The sequence below is a fragment of the Carcharodon carcharias genome, chromosome 14 (genome assembly GCF_017639515.1).
Source record: "Carcharodon carcharias isolate sCarCar2 chromosome 14, sCarCar2.pri, whole genome shotgun sequence".
NCBI classification, from domain to species: domain Eukaryota; kingdom Metazoa; phylum Chordata; class Chondrichthyes; order Lamniformes; family Lamnidae; genus Carcharodon; species Carcharodon carcharias.
This window is the reverse complement of record NC_054480.1, coordinates 140,829,187-140,850,783: the sequence shown is the minus strand read 5'-3', so window position 1 is coordinate 140,850,783 and position 21,597 is coordinate 140,829,187.

Sequence of the window (21,597 nt, the reverse complement as noted above, 5' to 3'; positions counted from 1 at the left end):
GTCTCTAGCTGGCAATGAGTGGTCCTCCACATCATTTTTTGACTGGTGCTACTTCTTTGCTGATTCCCATGCTGTCCTTTAGGCTTTCTTCCTTTACCTATGTAAGGTAAATTTATGCAGCACTCAATACACAACAACCGTGGGACATTGCAGGACTATATTGTAAAACAATCCAGTCCCTCAATGTGTGCTTTCAATAACCAAATGGCATGCTCCAATAGGGCTCTGGTGTACAAATGGACCTAATTTTAACAATGCTCAGTGTGTGTTGTGTGCCATATCTGCAGAGGATTGTGTTAATCTCTCTCAAAAATCATGCCAAAACTTGCCTGGTATAGCTGCTTGACGTAAAAAGGAAGGTATGCGTCATCTCCCAGCAACACTATGCTATGTAGTTGCTATGTAGTTGCATACATTGATTAATGGAGTGTGTAAGGTCATGTGGGTGCAGTCTTTGACTCCTTGCACCTTTGGGTCCTGCCACTTTTAAAATTTATAGTGCTCTATCACGTTGCCAAAGATTGGTCATGTGGAAGATGATGAAATTACTAGCTCCAGTAAACAATTCACCTGTAATTTATGTAATACATCAGCGCGTAGCGAGTGAAGAATATGAGTGATTTATTTTTCTTTATTTGTTTACGGGATATGGGGGTGTTGGTGGCTAGGTCAGCATTTGTTGCCCATCCCTAATTACCCTTGAGAAGGTGGCAGTGAGCCGCCTTCTTGAACCGCTGCAGTCCATGTGGTGTAGGTACACCCACAGTGCTGTTAGGAAGGGAGTTCCAGGCTTTTGACCCAGCGACAGGGAAGGAATGGCGATATATTTCCAGGTCAGGATGGTGTGTGGCTTGCAGGGGAACTTGCAGGCAGTAGTATTCCCATTCATCAGCTGCCCTTGTCCTTCTAGGTGTTAGAGGTTGTGGGTTTGGAAGGTGCTGCCAAAGGAGCCTTGGTGAGTTGCTGCAGTGCATCTTGTAGATGGTGCACACTGCTGTTACTGTGCGTTGGTGGTGGAGGCAGTGAATACTTAAAGTGGTGGATGGGATACCAATCAAATGAGCTGCCTTGTCCTGGATGCTGTCGAGCTTCTTGAGTGTTGTTGGAGGCAAGTGGAGATGCAGAATTTCCAGCCTCTGACCTGCTCTTGCAGCCACAGTATTTGTGTGGCTAGTCCTGTTCAGTTTCTGGTCAATGGTAACCCCCAGGATGGTGATAATGAGGGAATTCAGTGATGGTAATGCCATTGAATGTCAAGGGGAGATGGTTTGATTCCCTCTTGTTAGACATGGTCATTGCAGGGACTTCTGTGGCATGAACGTAACTTGCCACTTGTCAGCCCAGTGAATGTTCCAGGCCTTGGTGCATTTGGATATGGACTGCTTCAATATCTGAGGAGTCATGAATGGTGCTGAACTTTGTGTAATGATCAGCAAACATCCCGATTTCTTACCTTATGTTGGAAGGAAGGTCATTGATGAAACAGCTGAAGATGGTTGAGCCAAGGACACTGTCATGAAGAACTCTTGTAGTGATGTCCTAGGACTGAGATGATCGACCTCCAAAAACCACAAACACCTTCCTTTGTGCTAGGTATACCTCCAACCAGTGAAGAGTTTTCCTCTGATTCCCATTGACTTCAGTTTTGCTAGGGCTCCTTGATGCCACACTTGGTCAAATGCTGCCATGATGTCAAAGGCAGTCACTCTCACCTCACCTCGGGAGTTCAGTTCTTTTGTCTATGTTTGGACCAAGGCTGTAATGAGGTCAGGAGCTGAATGGCCCTGGCAGAACATAAAATTGAGCGCCAGTGAGCAGGTTACTTCTGATTAAGTGCTTGATAGCACTGTCGACAACCCCATCCATCGCTTTGCTTTTGATCGAGAGTAGACTAATGGGGCAGTAATTGGTTGGGTTGGATTTGCCCTGCTTTTTGTGGACAGGACATAACATGGGCCCTTTTCCACATTGCCAGGTAGATGTCAGTGTTGTAGCTGTACTGGAACAGCTTGGCTAGGGGTGCAGCTGGTTCTAGAGCAAGCCTGCAGTACTATGGCTGGAATGTTGTCAGGGCCTGTAGCCTTTGCAATATCCAGTGCCTTCAGCTGTTTCTTGATACCACGTGGAGTGAATGGAATTGGTGGAAGTCTGGCATCCATGATGCTGGGGACCTCAGGGGGAGGCCAGGATGGATCATCCACTTGGCACTTCTGGCTGAACATAGTTGCAAATGCTTCAGCCTTGTCTTTTGTACTGATGTTGCTGGACTCCCCCATCAATGAGGATGGGGATATTTGTGGAGCCTCCTCCCAATGTGACTTGTTTAAGTGTCCACCACCATTCACGACTGGATGTGGCAGGACTTCAGAGCTTAGATCTGATCCATTGATTGTTGGATCGCTGAGCTCTGTCTGTCTCATGCTGCTTCTGCTGTTTGGCATGCAAGTAGCCCTGTGTTGTAACTTCACCAGTTTGACACCTTATTTTTAGGTATGCCTGGTGCTGCTCCTGGCATGCCCTACTGCACTCGGCATTGAAGCAGGGTTTATCCCCTGGCTTGTTGGCAGTGGCTGAGTGAGGGATATGCTGGACCATTAGGTTACAGATTGTGGGTGAATACGATTTTGCTGCTGCTGATGGCCCACAGCACCTCATAGGTGCCCAGTTTTGAGTTGCTGGATCAGTTCAAAATCTATCCCATTTAGCACGGTTGTAGTGCTGCTCAACATGATGGAGGGTATCCTCAACATGAAGACAGGACTTCATCTCCACAAGAACTGTGCATTGGTCACTCCCACTCATATTGTCATGGACAGGTGCTTCTGCGACAGGTAGATTGATGAGGACGAGGTCAAGTGGGTTTTTCCCTCTTGTTGGTTCCTTCACCACCTGCCACAGACCCAATCAGCAGCTATGTTCTTTAGGACCCAGCCAGTTTGGTTTGTGATGGTGCTCCTGAGCCGCTCTTGGTGATGGACATTGAACTCTTCCATCCAAACTACATTCTGTGCCCTTGCCACCCTCAGTGCTTCTTCTAATTGGTGTTCAGCTTGGTAGAGTACTGATCCATCAGCTGAGGGGTGGGGGCATGCAGGGTGGGGTGGTAGGCGGTAATCAGCACGAGGTTTCCTTGCCTATATTTGGGGTCTGGAGTCAGTGTTGAAGACTCCCAGGGAAGCCCCCTCCCTACTGCATACCACTGTGCCACGACCTCTGTCCTGCCGGTGGGACAGGACATACCCAGAGATGGTGATGGTGCTGTCTGTGATTTTGTAAGGTAAGATTCCGTGAGGATGACTACGTCAGACTGTTACTTGACTAGTCAGTAAGACAACTCTCCCAATTTTGGCAGAAGCCCCCAGATGTTAGTGGGCAGGTCTTTGCTGGGTCGATGGGGCTGGGTTTGTTGTCATTTCTTGTACATAGGTTGATCCCGAGTGGTCCATCCAATTTAATTCCTTTTAGACTTTGTCGTGGTGACAACTGTGTTATCTAGTGAAAGCCTGGAATGACTCATAACATAGCCACTTGCGGCCTATATATTGTGGTGTTGAGATATAAGCAGGTGAATGTCATGCATCTCCATTACTGTTCTGACTAGTCTGGTTGCCCTCTGTTCCTCCTTTCCCTCTTCCAAAATCAAATAGATAGGATAATTTCCAATGGGAAACTCATTTTTTCCTGTCGGAGATGGTTGCCCAGAATGAAAAAAACAGTAAAAACTGGGAAATAAGAGTACTAATTGGTGTTCAACTTGGAAGAGTACTGATCCACCAGCTGAGGGGTGGGGGCGTGCAGGGTGGGGTGGTAGGCGGTAATCAGCACGAGGTTTCCTTGCCTATATTTGGGGTCTAGAGTCAATGTTGAAAACTCCCAGGGAAGCCCCCTCCCGACAGTATACCACTGTGCCACCACCTCTGTCCTGCCGGTGGGACAGGACGTCCCCAGAGATGGTGTTTTTTCCTTCCGGGTGGGGAGTGTGAAATGGCAACCCCATAGCAATGAGACAAAGGCAAAGAGAAAAATCGCAGTGTTATCCATGATGCTGAGCTCTTAACTTCACTTTTGCCCAGGAACTCTGAATGCTGTTTTACACGTATGGCTGAGACATTATTATTTGTGCAACTTAACTTTAGTTGTTGTCTTGGTAAAAACATTGGACAAGGAAATAAAACTGTTACCATAGATACTGAAAACATGTATTTTTTTTAAACCACATATGTGATCTGAATGATGCCACCTTTTAAACACTGAAATGGCCACTTGTCATGTGATTTAAAAGAACTCTACACATTATCATTCATTTATTAAGTTACAAATATTAAATAAAACTCCAAAAGATACAGCTTGCAGTAATGTGAATGGTCATATTTCTGAAACCCGTTTATTTCTCCCTCGCTACACAGATTCTGTTTTCACTCTTGCCTTTTGACTGAGGGGTGGATTTAATTCTTCCTTGTATGTTTGGGCCTTCAAAATACGCATTGAAAATATTGGCATCTGAATATTTAGTACTCTCAGGTGACATTCCTCTGTCTTTACTGTAACAGATATGTTAATTTGTTTATTTTTGGGAATTTCATGTAAAACCATTAAGCGTTTTCCAGCAATAGTCATACCATTATAAACTCAGGGCCTTTATCTTCCTGGCCATTCAGGTTAGAAGTAAGCAGTTACGTTTTTACAGATTTCACTTCTTGAACTCATAATAACTAGAACAGTCCAAGGTAGGGGCTTAACGGAACGTAGAACAACAATGCATAGAATAATTGTAATGTAAATTATGCTGAGTACATAACTATCCATATATGGGACTTTACAGAAGAAGTGACTCATGACGTATAGTAGCTGTGGGATAATCTTTGTTCTCTAAATTGCACCCTTCCTGAATTGACTCTTGGATATTAAACGATTTTAACATCATAAATAATTTGCTGTAATCTGACTTGATATTGGGAGAACAACCATTACATTTGTTGTTCCTCTAATGGCATGGATTCAGTACTTTGCTGGGAGTTAACTGACCCCAGTCATGGTCGCCAAAGGGATAAGCCAACTGGAAAAAGTTCCTAATCCTGATTGCTAATCTCCTACTGGAAAGGGAATGTGAGTCACAATGGGTGTGGACAGAATTGGGTTGAGGTGGGTATGCTCGTAGAATTAAGCAAACTGTGTGCAGCTGGCATGCAAGCTGGGCATTTTTTGGAAAGTTTGATTGTAACTACGGCTCAAGAATGTGTGGTTATGCTGCCTTATCTTTGAGAATATTAGCATGACATTGATGGAAGCCAGGTTTATGGTGAAACATCATGCCACATGAATTTCCATGTGCGTTTGTCCTGCTTCTGTGATGCATTCGCCCAAATCATCAGTGGCTCATTTACATGGTGTTTCCCCCACACACAGCAGATCAGCTTGCAGGAGTATCCTGCATTACCCTGAACAATGTGCTGACATGGATTCATGCTTAAAAATGTAGCCAAAGCCACCTTATATTGGCGCAACCTAGATTTTTTGGAGATTGATTATAATTTTGTTGACGAGTTTTAACAAGAAAATGTTGGTCCTGAGACTCTCAGTATATTTGACCAAAATGGTGTCAGCCCCAACGCACTCAAAATATTCAGAACCAGCTCCCTCCCTCATTCAGAAGGACTAAGCTGCTGGAATGGTCTTCTCAATGGGGGATACCCCTGTTCTGATGGAAGAGGAGCAGCAGACGAGGCTCTGAGAGTGTAAATTTCATGTTACATCTGAATGAGTACAATCCAAGAAATTCCAACCCTGATGTTTAAGCTATTGCACAAAGTGTGATTTGGGCCCCAGCATCATTTGTCTGTATTCAAAGAGGGAGTAAAGTGGGAGGGAGGCAGTGAAATAAAGAGCCCCCTTTAAAGTGAATCCTATTGTTTTATATTGCCATGGACCTTTCACCTGTGCCTTTTCAGTGGACTGGAACCAAGAAATGTAATGCAGCGCTGCTATTGTAGGACAGTACTGAGATAGAAAAAACAGAAAGACTTACATTTATATAGTGTTTCTCATAACTAATGGATATATCAAAATGTTTTACAGCCAATTAAGTACTTTTGAAGTATAGTCACTGTTGTAATATAGGAGAAGTGGCAGCCAATACCCAAAGCAGACTCCTGCCAATAGCAATGTGATAATGAACAGATAATTTATTTTTAGAATGTTGATTGAGGGATTAGTATTGGCCAGGGATAAATCCCCTTTTCTTTGAAATAGCGCCATGGAATCTTTTACCTCCCACTGAGTGGGAAGGCAGCTCCTTGGTCAACATCTCATCCCAAAGACAGCATCTTCAACAGTGTGGCACGCTTGCAGTACTGCACTGAAGTGTCAGCCTTTGGGGCAGAATTTTACAGTCCTGCCAATGTCAATTGACCTTAGAACGGTTCACCGCATTTTATGGCCCTGTGGGATTGTAAAATTCTGCCCTTGATCTGGTGTTGGATTTGAACCTAGAACTTTATGACTCAGGGGCAAGAGTGCTGTCAACAGAGCTACAGCTGATACCTCCAAGGCGTGGCATCAATGACTTTATTTTGGCATAATTTTCTATGACATCATACCCACTGATGCCAAGCCCACTAACTATTTAAGTCTGAAAAATAGTTTAAACTTTGAAGAGTCTTTCACTTCGATATTCAACTTTTACCAATTAAAAAGAGTTGGACATACTGTCAGCTGTCCATAAATTGCAGCATATAAATTGACTTGTGTATAAGACCATACAATTTCTCCAGCACCAAAACTCATGGCCAAATCTTCCGGTCTCCAACTGAAGATGCATCTTTGGACCTTGTGCAAGTCCTGACACATGGAATTAAATGGGAATTGCCCAAAAGTTGAAACATCTGATGGACAATTCCCCTGCTCCTGTGACCTTCCCCAATAGTCTGCAACTCTGAGCTGGATTTGGAGACTTCGGTCAGTTCCACTGTACTTATCTGGATAGTTACCCATGAAATGTTAGGCAGATTAAAACCCGGTTTAACATATTGGTAACTACACAATTGACCATCCCCCAATCACATGCCACCACCTCCCTCACTCCCCGGTCCCTGACTACCCCCCAATCCGACTACCCTCCTGACTTGACCGAGCATCTGATGACCCCCAGATCCAACTCAACAACACCCTGACCTGACCACCACCACCCCCCCCGACGATTACCTGACAACCCGCCCGACCCGTCAAGCCACTGACCACTATGACTGTCCCCCTAACACAACCATCCACTTACCCACCTACCGACCTACCACCCCACCCACTCTATCCACTTACCCAACCTACCCATTCATCCACCTACACCCCTACCCACCCCACCCATTCACCCGCTTACCTACCTACATACCCTCCCTGCCCATCTACCCACCTACCCACCCTACCCACTCCCCCATCTACTCACTTACCCATTCACTCACTCACCCACTCACTCATTCATCCACTCACCCATTCACTGATATGCAAAGACTGGACCGTTAAACTTACCATACGGCAGCAAGTTGTGACAAAAGGGGCTGCGTCTTCTCTCCCCCTGACTCTACTCTGCTCATAAGATCCCAGAAGAAATGCGCAGCTGCATTGGGTCGTGAGAATCGTCAAGCTTGGTGGCAATCTGCTCATCATTGCTGCTGCTTGGAAGATTCAGGCCTATGGTTTTCAAATCCTCAACATAAAGTCAGCCCTCCTTTTTTTGCCGTGACATGCTATACTCGCATTAGTAGTCAGCCTCAATTTTTCATCCCACAAATGTATGTTTTACTCACCGGTACCTTATAACTGGGCATAAGGGATCAAGCGGGTGACACAGTATGTGTTGCGAAGCTGCGCGGGACTTTAAGGTATAACCACTGTTTGCATAGGATACTGGTGACATTTCAAAATGGGGACCACCCAAACCATTTTATATGTGGTGTATGTGAACATACAAACATAAGAACAAGGAGCAGGAGTAGGCCATTCAGCCCCTCGAGCCTGCTCCGCCGTTTAAATAGATCATGGCTGATCTGACAGTAACCTGAAATCTGCATCCTGCTACCCCCGATAACATATCACCCCCTAGAATCTATCCACCTCTGCCTTAAAAATATTCAAAGACTCTGCTTCCACCACCTTTTCAGGAAGAGAGTTCCAAAGACTCAAAGCCCCCTGAGTGAAAGAAGTTCTCACCTCTTGTCTTAAATGGGCAACCCCTTATTTTTAAACAGTGACCCCCTAGTTCTAGATTCTCCCACAAGAGGAAACATCCTCTCCACATCCACCCTGTCAAACCCTCTCAGGATCTTATATGTTCCAATCAAGTTGCCTCTTACTCTTCTAAACTCCAGTGGATACAAGCCGGGCCTGTCCAACCTTTCCTCGTAAGGCAACCCACCCATTCCAGGTATTAGACTGGTAAACCTTCTCTGAACTGCTTCCAATGGCATTTACATCCTTCCTTAAATAAGTCGACCCTCCCCCTGTTTTTGGAGTAATTTTCCAAGGCTTCAAAGGTCGACTTTAATATGTCAACACCTATAGTCGTTAAAATTTCACCAGTTTTAAAAGCTGGTAAGCAGTTATCCAAGCACTTGAGTTAATAGATACAGGTATAATAGACACAGGTGTAATAGATACAGGTATACATCTCAAATCCTCTTGCAACCCTGTGTTTAGGAAGGTGCGAGCAGGCATGCGATTGCAGCAACTTGTTCTTGCCTCTTAAATGCTGCCAGCACTTCTCTGGATGCTGCAGTGTAAAGGCAGGATTAGTGATGTCCCTCCCTCGACTATTTATTTTTGTGGTGCCAGAGTTAATAAGAAGTTTATTGCTAAATATGTATTAAAATAAAATTGAGACTCATGTGTCACCATTACTTTCATGTTTATATTTTGGTAAGGATTCCAGAAAAATACGGAAGCTTTATTTCACATGTGTTGATTTTTCTTTAAACGTTCTCCTGTAGCCGCCTGCTGTCTTTTGGTTTACATGCTTCACATTTGAACTTTATTAAGAAGCTGAGGCGTACAGGTTATTTTGGGGTCAGTGGTTGTACCTTGGTTTCATTTGGAATGAATCAGTTTTGGCGGCGAATTGGTGGGTGTAGGATGATTTTGGTGTCAGATTAGTGCTCATCACTGACAAGTAAAGCAATTAGTGAAGAATTGAAGATATCCGTGAGAGAACCTGATCAGTTGGCAGTTAGAACACTACTACACTAATGTCCATGAACCCAATGGCACCTTTGTGTGCGTAGCCCCTTTTTCATGACCTCTGAATGATTTTGTTTGTTCGTGTTAGAGAATAGAAGAGTTGCAAAAGTCAAAAAAAAATTGAAATACACATTACACGATGTCCATTCCTACATTACAACAGTGTCTGCACTTCACAAGTACTTCATTGGCTGTAAAGTGCTTTGGGAGCTTCTGAGGTGTGAAAGGTGCCATATAAATACAAGTCTTTTGCTTTCTTTTAATACGTTAGCTGAAATGTGTATTTGTGGGTTGCAAGTGTATATAAATATATCAAAAAACATGTGATATATATGCATTTATACATAAAGTGGCCTTCAGAAAATTTCAGAGATCAGGAAGGGCAGAAACTGAGATTGCGGAAAGCAAAGGCCCAGATTAAGTTGGTGAAGCAAAGCTGTGGTGATTGGTGGGGCTGTAGCAGTGGCAGTATGTGTAGGGTGGAGGGTTGTGGGGTGGGGTGTAGGGGTGCAAAGTGGTGGCCAGTATCAGCTCTTTGAATGTGGAGTTGAGAGGAACATTCCTGCTCCTCCCATTATATGTTCAGGTGAGTATATTTAAAGAATTTACCTTCTTGGTTCCAGCCTGTAATGATCCTCTAAGAACTACTTGGTAGGCTGCATGTAGACCTGGTTTTCTGAGTGCAGCCAGTAGTCAGGCCTTAACTCTTGCTTCAGAGATGGGCCCAAACCGAGATTTTTGGCCTTTTCCAATATGATGGGTAGTGTACATCTAGCTCGTAATGAGATAAAATAGTCTTCCTGCCTATCATATTAGTATCTTAGGTGATTGTTAGTGCCTGAATTCCTGGGCTGTTATGCCACCAGCATCTTAACTCAAATAGATCTTCAGGTTATTTTAGGATACACACTGGTCACGTGTAAATGGGACAGAGGTAATAAAAATTACTTGGGACTTCCCTTTGTCCTTGCAGGTGCCTAAGTGGCTTCAGTTATACTCATCTGATCCACCTCCTGGCCGGACTTTTCTGTCACAAGTAAGAATATTCTACATAAAATCCCATAAGCGTCTGTCAAAATGAGGAAATGGTTATTTTTGTTGAATATAACATTTCCTCCCTTTGAATCTCACAGTGGTTGGGAAATATTGTAACATGTTTTAGCTTGGTTGATTTTCTCTCTTGTAATGTTTAAGTCAATAGTTTTATTCTGACGTCGTAGTAATAATTTATTTATGAACACCAGGCTTGAAATTCCTCAGTGTGCTATATTTAACACACCGGGTATCACATTTGCGTCAAACTTGTCTTTACACTGTGTTAACAAAGCCATTTGCTGGTTTAAAATGAGAAAAGGGTAGAGAAACAGACTGGCAGTTTTACATCCTTTTGGTTTTAGGCTGTGTTTACTAAAGGTATAAATAATGACTCAGCTTAGACACCATTCCTTAATAAAATATTTGTTAAATGAAATATCAAGTATAACACGCATTAAATGCTTCAGTTAAAATTAATGAGCTGAAGAGCAATCACGTCATAGTGCATAGATCTACACTAATTAATGCCGGTGAGGCATAGTCATCTGTCAGTGACATGAGCACACAATAAAAGCCGTACGCTAAAGGGGCTAAAATAAAAGCAGAATACTGCAGACTCTGGGAATCTGAAATAAGTGCTGGAAGTACGCAGCAGGCTTGGCAGCATCTGAGGAGAGAGAAATGGATTTAATGTTTCGAGTCGAATATGATTCTTCTTCAATGAAGAAGAGTTGTATTTGACTCAAAACACTAACTTTATTTCTCTCTCAATAGCTGCTGCCAGACCTGCTGAGTATTTCCAGCACTTTCTGTTTTTATTACACTGTAAAGACTGTTGCCCACTGACACGATGAAGCAGAGTCTAGCCCGCCTGAATGCTCGCCAAATGAGGGAAAGGTTTTCTTTGTTTCAATTGGATCTAGCCCAAGTGCGTTATAAAGTAAAACTAATACAGGCTGCATTTTTTTGGCTCGTCAAGCTGCACCACTCAAAGTTACAGAAGTGACTGTGATTGCACACCAGCATCATTAACCTTTGAGCACAGATATCATGTCAGCCTTTTTCTCCTAGTGCGTAATGACAGTCTGCTGGGCCAGCCAAAGAAGGATTTCTCAAAGTCGTCTGTTATTATCAATGCCTCGGGCAGGATTTTGACCTCGTCGGGCGGGTCCGAGAGCGGCCGTGAGTCGGACCGCCGGCCACGATTGGGCCCTGACTGCGATTTTACGCTGGCTGCCCAATTAACGGCCAGCCAGCGTGAATTGCGCGCTGCAACGCTCAGTGCTGCCTGGGTTGGGGGGGTGGAGGGGTGGGGGGGGGGAGGCGGGGGGTGGGGGTGGGGGGGAGGAGGACGAGCTTGGAAGTCAGCCTATACAGGAAGCTCCCTGAAGGCGCAGGGCTGCCTCAGGGAGCTGAAGATTTTTAACATTAAAAATAAACATTTGAAAAATAAGGTAAACATGTCCCCTCATGTGACTCGTGAGCAGGGACATGTTAAAAATGGGTTTTGAAAGTTTTTAATTTGTTTTTAATCGCTGATCAGAAGCTCATCCTGCCCGAAGATGAAGCTTTGCAAAAAATGCAAAGGCTGCTTGAATTATTCGCCTGATTGCCAACTGAATGGTTGGAAGGGCAGTGAAATATTCCATTCAATTAACTAATTGGCTAAGGGCCTTAAAAGGCCTCTTAATTGTCCGCCGGACCTTCTGCCTCTCGCGTGCACCCTAATTCTGCCCATGATGTGCTCCTGGCTCCTGTTGGGCACGGTGCTTGGAGTTCAGCCTATCGGCTAGTCGGAGCTATTGGGAGAGGGCGTAAAGATGGGAAAATTCACCCGTTCATTAGCCTTTCAAAACAGCAGCCAAAATTTAATGGAATGTGGCCACCTATGTATGAATGCATTCAGAGGGGAGCAAGAATGATTTCAGCCAAGACGTTCCAAGTGTGTAAGGAAGTGAAATTTAGTTTCCAGCCTTTCCAAAGCCAAAAGTTTTTAAAATTTTGTGTAAAAAATGTAAGATATAAATGCAATTTTTTTTTTGTTAAAGGCACATAATACATTACATGTCAGTCAGTGCCTGTAAAGACAGATCGACGATCAGGTCACATTAACCTACCTTTGCAGATGATGACAGACTACTGGGTATTTCCAGCAATTTCTATTTTTATCCTTTAAAAGACTTGATTTGAAACCTTTTATCTTTACTCTCCCCTTTTTTGGTAAAACTGAACAGCATTCTAAATTTATTACAATTTAGCATTTCACTGTAGATGTATGATTTATCGTAATGCCAACATTCAGCACCTTTTCGTTTGGACATTTGGATCATAAAGCTATGATGCATCAAAAATATGAGCAGAGGATGTGTAATCGACAAATGTGTAATATGTTGTTTTTCAATGACAAAGACAGTGAATAATTGAGAAATACAGACAGGTATTGTGTAAGCAATCCTAAGCGGTGACTAGGGTGCCACCTTTTACCAAATCCAAAACAGGAGACAGGGTGACTAAGTGAGAATTAGGAAAAGACCTATTTAAAAATTGAATCAAAGCACAAATTATTTCAATTGTGGTGTGTTAAACGCATTCAGGGATAAGACATATTGCAATACAAGCCTTTCCTTGCTGGGCAGAATGAACTTTACTTCTCCGCTTAAGCTCTGGGAACGATTCACATCAGTCTGATTTTGGTGTTTTAATACAAACTTTACCATATAGGATGGTAAAAAGCATTGGGGAACCAAGCTGAAAGCTAATGTTGCCTTTTTCACATGATCATTTAAAAGAACACTGTACCGGCTCAAAGAAAGTGGATTGTGCAATTGAAACTTGAACCTATGGTAACCCTATCAGTGAAACTGAATTATTAATAAATTAAAAATCTTATATCTGTATGCATTTCCTATCAACCTTCTTCCCCATCATAAATTCTTATGCCCTCACTGAAACTGGAAACCTGCCATACTGTAATTACAGCCTTTCGTCACTGAAGGTGCTACTGCACCAACAGTGGCATGAGAGTGCAATAACAGTATAATATGTTTAGATAGGCAGTTTTATTACAATTATGGGCATATGAATTTAAAATGGAAATTTATAATAATAAGGACAGAATGTATGACTTTAAAATTAATTTAGTTGAAGTAACATTTGTGCCATGCAAGTGCTAGGCGATCATCTGGACCATCTCCAGCAAGAAATAATCTAACCATCTCCCCTTGATATTCAATGGCATTACCATCGCTGAATTCCCACAATCAATGCCTGGGGGCGGGGGTGGGGGGGGTGGGGGCGCGCGGTGGGGTGGTTACCATTGACCAGAAACTGAACTGGGCTAGCCATATGAATACTGTGGCTACAAGGGCAGATCAGAGACTAGGAATCCTGCGGCGAGTAACTCACTTTCTGACTCTCCAAAGCCTGTCTACCATCTACAAGGCACATGTCAGGAGTGTGATGGAATACTCTCTACTTTGCCTGGATGAGTGCATCCCCAACAACACTAAAGAAGCTTGACACCATTCAGGATAAAGCAGCCCACTTGATTGGTACCCCATCCACAAACACTCCCTCTACCACTGACGCACGCACAGTGGCAACAGTGTGTACCATCTACAAGATGCACTACAGGAACTCACCAAGCCTCCTTAGACAGCATCTTCCAAACCCACGATCACTACCATCTAGAAGGACAAGGGCAGCAGATACATGGAAACACACCATCTGGAAGTTCTCCTCCAATCCACTCACCATCCTGACTTGGAAAAATATCGCCATTCCTTCACTGTCATTGGGTCAAAATCCTGGAACTCCCTCCCTAACAGCACTGTGAGTGTACCTACACCACATGGACTACAGCTGTTTAAGAAGGCAGTTCATCGCCACCTTCTCAAGGGCAATTAGAGATGGCCTAGCCAGTGATGCCCACATCGCATGAATAATAATAAAAGAACTCTGTGTGTATATCCCCCTCTAACACAATTTCATCTGAAGACTACACTTGTTCTCTCCCTGTGTGCTGTGTGACAAGAGATTGATTACTATAAATGGATTTTGAACATTTCTTCATTACCTATTCTAATTGTATCACCAGGAAGTAAAACTTTTAAGGAAAACTATTCTAATTATTATCTTGATTGGCACAATGAAGGTAGATAAACTGCTTTATAATGAGGAAGCTATTGCAATCTCAAAACAGTTAAGAAACAATAAATAACAGTCAAATGATTTGTTTATATTTCATCGAAACAGTATCACTTGTGGTAAGAAGAACATGATAGAAGAGAAAGTATTGCTGCATTTATTTTACTATTGTGGCTTCTCACATTCAGACCTCCTCTGATTCTAGCCTTCAGCCTATGATGACATCAAAGCCTCCATTAATTGCCTGCAAACTGTCTCACCTCTTGCACTGACACCTTTACCCTCAGATCACAGATAGTCTCCCACCCCTGCAGCTCCCCAGGACAACAGCCAGCTCTGTAGTCTCAAACCTTGTGCATTTGGTGAGCAATTGACTTTTGACCAAACCAGCAATACCTTTATTTTAAAATTCTCATCCTTGTTTTAATATCCCTCCAAAGCCTCACCCTCCCGAGTCTGTAACCTCCTCCAGCCCTGCAACCTTCCGAGATCTTGGCATTCCTCCAATTCTGGCCTTTTGCGAGAGTCGGATTTATATTGCTGCACCATTGTCAGCGATGCCTTCAACTGCCTGAGCCCCAAGCTCTGAAATTCCCTTGCTTAATTTCTCAATCCCCTTCTCCTCCTTTAAGATGCTTTTTTAAAACCTACTTACCTTTTGATCGCCTGTCCTAATGTTTCCTTATGTAGCTCGGTGTCAAATTCTGTTTGATAATTGTTCCTGTGAAGCCTCTTGGGATGTTTTTCTATGTTAAAGGTGCTTAAAAAAATGCAAGTTGTTTATGTCAAATATGGCTTGACCACCACGTCCCTTAATTTCCATTAGCCAAATTCTCAGCTTATCCTAAAATTATCCTGGAAAAAAGAAATAGCTCCAAACTCTTCTACAATTAACTATGTATCTGACTCTGTGCAAGGACCTTATGAAATTCTTTGTCTACAGATTTGAAATGATCCAATCCATTGCCTCTTCTGATTATCGTTTTTGATCTCAGCTCTCCTCCTGACCAACTGTCCACCTCTTTTACACTTTTAACCCTGAATGATGCCAACTTGATCAGGGATTGCTTCAGAGATTTTCTGGATTTGATTTCCTTAAATTGTTATTGGCATTCATTGTTAGCAGTTTATTTACTACCCGAGTTGTTGAACATTTGAATGCTTCAAAGGCTTTGTTTGAAGAACTTCACTTTTAGATTTTATTTGTCATCTGGAAAAATCTGTGCCAAAGCATCAATATTCTATGATAAGTGCATAGATAAACACTTTATGTTGATTAACATGTGACTACCACCATTCATCTTGTCAAAAGCTTCCCCATGACAATTCAGTGTAGCAGCATTGTGGTAAAATTAATATTCAAAAACCCTCATCACCCTGTGGGCAAATGCACAGAACACCATGTGCTCAATTACATAAGCCAGGAAAGTTTGAGGTTTTATCTTTGGGATATATTGAACTTACTATCTCGAGAAGCTACTATAAATGCTCCCTGGATTAGGGAGGGGAAGTGTCATTGCCCCAGCCTGAAATACACAAATGTGGATCATGGGGCTGGCTGGCATCCATAAGGTATGTAATAAGGCAAAAATCTTGATTTTAATTCTCACCAATTAAGTCATTTTGACCGCCATAGTGTGAGCCTTACAAGACGGAAGGCTGCCACCAAAAGAAAAAGATTTTAACAACAAATTGCCTTCAATGGAGTGAAATGTCGCAAGGTGCTTTCTAAAATGGAAGCTTGTCTGCAACAATTCAAGGGAGAAGCATTAGATGGCCAAAAGCAGCATCGGGGAAAAAGGTTCTGTAAAGGCTTTCTATAGCAGATATACCAAAGTTTAGGAAGATATCTGCTGAGTGCAGAAGTGAATTGGCTGAAGGCTGTGTCACCAATGTAGAGCAAAGAAAGGGCAAATATACTGTGGATCACAAACTGTGAGCAAAAATGTACCACTCAAGGATGTTGGAAAGGTAGAGTAGAATGACACTATAGACTCCTGGAGCCTTTGTAAAAGAGGATGGGGATTTTGAAATCTGCATGGTGGGAGGGGAGCCATGGGAGGACGATACGAAGAGAGTACTAGGCGAGCAGGACTTATTGTGCAATTGGATGCAAGCAGCAGAATCCTGGATGAGATGGAGTTTATGTACATTGGAGATCAGGAGGCCACCATGGAAAGCATTGGGAAAGTTGAACCTAGAGATGACAAAGGTGTAGATGAGGCTTTTGGTGGCAGTGAGATGAGGCTGGTTTGGAGCTGATTAATAATTTAAAGATGGCGATGAGCAGTCTTCGTGATGGGATTTAAAGCTCAGCTCAGGATCAAATAGGGCATTGAAATTGTGAATCATCACCTGAGTAAGCAATGGAGAAGGTAAAGTGCAATGGCAGAAACACAACACGATAGCCTGGATTTTGCTTTCAAGAATGAAATAATGGTTTCTATTGTTCATCTTGCATAAAGTTGCCACCGACTTTTTATTTAAAAAAAATCTGCAACATTAATTTTCTTCTCAGGGAATAAGACTCCTAACTAGTAAAATTAATTTTTCAGGTCTGGAGAGGTTGTTCAGCAATAATGATTTCATAGGATTACATGAAATAGGCAACACAGATCAGGCAGTTTGGTCCACCCAGTTCATGCTGGCATTTTTGCTTCACCCACGGCTTCTTCCATCCTTCCTAATCTCACTGTATCAACATACCTCCCTTATATGCTCATTTAGCCTTCCCTTAAATGCATCTCTACTATTTGCCTCAACCTCTCAGTGTCATAGTTTGTTTTGCATTCTCCACTCCCTGGGTAACAAAGTTTCTTTTGAATTCTCTATTTGATTTCTTGTGATTAACTTATATTGATGGCCTCTAATTTTGCTCTTCTCTACAAATGGAAACAATCTCACTGTGTCCACTTCATCAGAGCCTTTTGTAATTTTAAAGACCTCTATTAGATTATCTCTCAGCCTTCCCTTTTCAGGAGAAAAGAGACCCAGGCTGTTCATCCTTTCCTGATAGGTATGATCCTGCAGTTCTGCTATCATCCTTATAAAACTTTACTGCAACTTCTCAAGTGCCCCTATATCCTTTATTTAAATGGAGACCAGAACTGTGCACAATACTCCAAGTGCGGTCTAACTAAAGTCTGATGCAGGCTTAGCATAACGTTTCTACTTTTCAAATCTATTCTTCAAGAAATAAACCTTGGTTTATGTTTGTACGACCTTATTGACCTGAATCACAATTTTCAAGGATTTGTGTATTATCAATCCTCTACTTCTCTTCTTTATTCCTCTAACCCATTTAGATTTTTAATTTCCAAGTAATATGCAACCTCCTAATTCTTCTTAACAAGATGTAATACCTCAAACTTATCTATGGTGAAATTCACTTGCCAGTTATATGACTGGTTGATTAATGTCTGCTTGTAATTTGTTGCAGTCCTCTTCAGCGTTGACTATCCTTTTCAATTTGGCATTTGGTCTCAAATTTAAAAATTAGATTCTAAAGTCTAAATCGTTAATATAAATTGTGAGTAACATTGGTTCCAGTACTCATCCTTTCCACTATCTGCCACTCTGAATAGCTACAATTCACCCCTATGCTCAGTAACTATTTGCACTTATTATGCCATTAAAAACTCCCTTACACCTAAATGCACCAGCACTAAACTTTTCAGTTGTTATTGTAGAACCAGTGATTAAGTGTCCGAAACCCATGCCATTACCAGGATTTCAGCACCTGGCCTATTAGCAAAGACTGCAATAGTGCACCCTGTGCAGGAATGAGATATCTCTGACAGCAACCTTTGGATTTCTGCATTTAACAGCACTTTTGCTGATGCCAGATGTTGCTGTCAGATTTATCCTATAATAATAGCTGCATTATTAGCATTGCTGTTATTGTTACAGCATAATCCGGACCACTAACTTTGGTCTTGCTAGTGTTAACTAAGTTTTGGCTCGTGCACAACTTGGCATTGGAAACCAAAAGCACAGTAATAGTTGTTACAACTGACCTCCAGGCAGAATCCCCCAATTTGTTATGATCCCGGACATGATACCCTACATTGTTATGCTCCCGGGTGAGAAGTGATGAACTGACTCCCCTTCTTTATTCAACCCCCTTGGGCGGTTGCAACAACATTAATTTAAAAAGGATTCCATCCCTTGTGCATACCTTTTTCTAGTCCAAATGTATTTATGTTTTAGAAGGAGCTAATTTAACCAGGCTTTCTTGAATCAAAGAAAGAGTAAGTTTTTTAGTCACTAAAAACCTGAGAAAGAATAATAGAAAGTAATACACATACACACAGATTAGAAATGATAAGTTGAGTCCAAAAGTAAAAGTTAAAGAAAATAAATGCATCAGTCTTTGGCTTGTTCATGAGGACTAGATGATGAAACGTTGCGGCCGTAAAGTTGGGTGATTCTGGTAGAGATGACTTTGGCAGTTGTGCAGTTGGTTTGGAGACATTTTTTTCTGCTGGTTAGCTGAAGGAGTTGTCCTGTTTCCTTTTTGACTGTGGCTTTGCTGACTTGTGACTTGCCTCCAACAACAGAGAGAGAGACTTCCTTTTACCTGGAAGTTTCAGGGATGCTTAGTTGATGTTCTTCAGCTGTGACCTTCACAGCACACCAAAACTAGAACACCAGAACTAACACACACAGACCAGGTTTGCAGCTGCATTAACGCCTTTTCTTGTGTATTCCTGGCAGGGAAAAAACAAACATGTCTTTCGCCCAGAATCTGTTTTCTTTCAGCTCAGATCATGTCCATATTCTGGGATATAATTCAACAGGGCATGGTTTCTGCTGAACTGGTAATCTGTCTTCATTGTCCCTGCAACCACAGGAAATTAGAGTTTAGCCTTTTGCATTGCATATCTCTTTTGAAGTGTTTCTGTCTGTAATAGGCATTGACACCTTTTTAGGTGCAACATTCCATTCTCTCTGGACTAGTCAGTCAAGTGTAATCCACATAGAAATTTTCCAACAAGTGATTGCTTTACATTCTGAGCCAATTTTTGCTTGTAGGTCTTTTAAAAAAAAACATCTTCCTTAAAAATGTCCAATATGCTTGTAAGTAATTCGAGGCTGTGATCTGCTGTCATGACACAGTCATGAAATTAATGGAAGTGACGGAGAGATAAAACTGGGTTTTGAGGGCATAAATTTGGAATCATGTTTACTGATAATGTCATCACATGATAGCATTTAGACAGGACTCTGTAGCACCTTAAGGGCAATTTTTGTGCCAACCCGGACCAAATTCCTTTGGTGGGGCCCTTCAAGGATGAGTGCTGGAACCAGTGTTAATCACAGTTAACTGGTGCATGTAGATTCTGCAGCAGGTTTATCCAGTTTCTAGGACTGTGCTGGCTTTACATATTTGTGTTGCCATGAAGGAGTCACTATATTCATATCATGCTGATTTTATATATCATAGGCTGGGTTTCGGGGTGTAAATACACCATGCTTTGGTATTTAACTGTGGAACCAGCTGCCAAGTGCCTGGTGCGTGGACAAATTAACTAGTATGTGCCATGCACAAACACAAACTACATTGCTACTGGGATTCCACTGTCACTGGGCCCAGAGGCACTGGCAGCCAGGCTTATCCATTCTTAAAATGAACCATATGAGTTTAGCTCTGAAAGCAGCACACGTTTAGAGAAGGGTATCTGACTTATGAACTTGCAACAGCTGTTGAGAAAGGAAATGAATAGACTAACGCAGCAGGGTAGGAACTGGAGCTCCCAGTAGCAGAACAGGAAACAGAGACCTGGAACAGTCAGCCAGCTTTGTAGCCAGCCAACTACCAGAAGCCAGACAGCCACAAAGATCCAGGCAGACCTCAGCAGCAGCCGGCTTTCAGCAGTCAAACATCAGAGGCCAGCACCCAGCAGCAGAGGACCAGAGGCAAAAGGGGGCAAGGCACAAGGGTGGTGTCAGGCTCCTCCGGTAATGGACATAGGAACAAGAGAATCATGATCAGGATTAACAGCAAAACAGAAGGCAGGGCAGAATCATATGTTAGAGAGGTATTAGCAGAATCAAGAGTGGGAGAAATATAAGAATTGACAATAGGAAATGTGCAAGGAACGCCGGCAGAGACTCATAAGGAATACACTAATCATTTCAACCCTTTTCTATTTTTCCTTAGTTCTGTTGAAGAGTCATACGGACTCAAAACGTTACCTGTATTCCTCTCCGCAGATGCTGTCAGACCTGCTGGGTTTTTCCAGGTATTTTTGTTTTCATAAGGAATACAGTTGGCTTTTATAACAAACTTCTAAATACAGAGTTCTCATGGGACTAGGGACACAAGACTTATTTATAAGCGACGAGGTTTACTATTTAAGGATGATTATCTCTTGTCCATCTCCTGTTGTTGATTGTCCCATCTCTCCCATTCCTGATTTTTATCCCTTCCCACTAGGTTAAATCCTGCAGCAACTCTGCAATGCAGAATCACAGTGTGCTAGGGGACTTGCAAATATCTGACCAATACGAGGAGATCAAAGATGCAGATTTGGTGGTGGTGGTGGTGGTGGGGGGGGGGGGGGGGGGGGGGGGGGGGGGGGGGGGGGGGGGGGGGGGGGGGGGGGGGGGGTGGGGGAGGTGGGGGGGGTGCGGTGGGGGGGGGTGGTTGTGGGCGGTAGTGGGGGAGTCTATCTGAGATGACCATAGGAGGAGATGCACTTCCTGGATAAGTTCCTGCTATGTTGGGACAAATAGAACAGCAATCATTCAAAATGGAAGTGGGCAAAATGAGAGGTGGGGGAGTAGGAGTGTTTGACTGTGCTGCAGGCCATGGGGAGATTGAGTGGGGTCAAGGAAGAATAAGGTACCACAGTCCTGATCACACAGGATTTGAATAAGGGGGAGTGGGAAGGGTCGGCATGGAATTGAGTGGCAACCATGCCCCCCCAAAAAAATATGCACACCTTGACCAACTCCCCATTGATGAAAAGCTCTTCTGAATGGTGACATTCATCAAGGCTGTCTTGTCCAAAAACTGCTGCTCTATGTCAGTGTGCCCTCCTTCACAAACCAGTTCAGCAGGTTGTTGCAGAGGGACAGCATTTCCCCAGATTTGTCACATCCTGTGGCTCTGCATTTCACGCCAGAGACATTACTGTGTCTGCATCAGTGCCCGTGGAATTGCAGGGGGCAGCTGGCTGTGACTCAGTG